Below are 355 nucleotides of genomic sequence, written 5' to 3' on the forward strand. Positions count from 1 at the left end.
ATGATACCCGGCGGATACGAGAGAGAGAGAGATACTGTCTTTCTATGGATATCCGTCTCCTTGCCTACACCAGAACCGAATCACGGGCCACTCCATTGTAAAGGTAATTGACAATTATTTTTCCGACATCTGAACTGTACTAAATATATACTGTATATATTATACTATATAATATAATTTGTTCTTATTCAATTTTTTCTGACTATCCTGCTGAGATCCATCCCCAGCAGCTGGCTGCTGTTGGCCGTCTGCCTGGCCTGAGTGCATCTTCTCCCGCAGGGCTCTGGTGCCTGTCCCTGCTCTAACAGCAGAGCCCGGAGGTGTGATATACGAGCTGCCTGTCCGGTAAACAAAG

At 45.9% G+C, this 355-nt stretch overlaps 1 protein-coding gene across 1 annotated transcript in view; it reads right to left on the reverse strand.

Annotated features, from left to right (window-relative positions):
- The window catches only part of LOC121563037 (noelin-2-like), a 53,304-nt gene extending 52,949 nt beyond the window's left edge, over window positions 1-355 (reverse strand). Inside the window, exon 1 of the mRNA XM_045211651.1 lies at window positions 1-355. This exon is cut by the window's left edge and continues 121 nt beyond it. The gene's annotated coding sequence lies outside the window, so the exon portion shown is untranslated.

The sequence above is a fragment of the Coregonus clupeaformis genome, chromosome 38, assembly GCF_020615455.1.
Source record: "Coregonus clupeaformis isolate EN_2021a chromosome 38, ASM2061545v1, whole genome shotgun sequence".
Taxonomy (NCBI): Eukaryota; Metazoa; Chordata; class Actinopteri; order Salmoniformes; family Salmonidae; genus Coregonus; species Coregonus clupeaformis.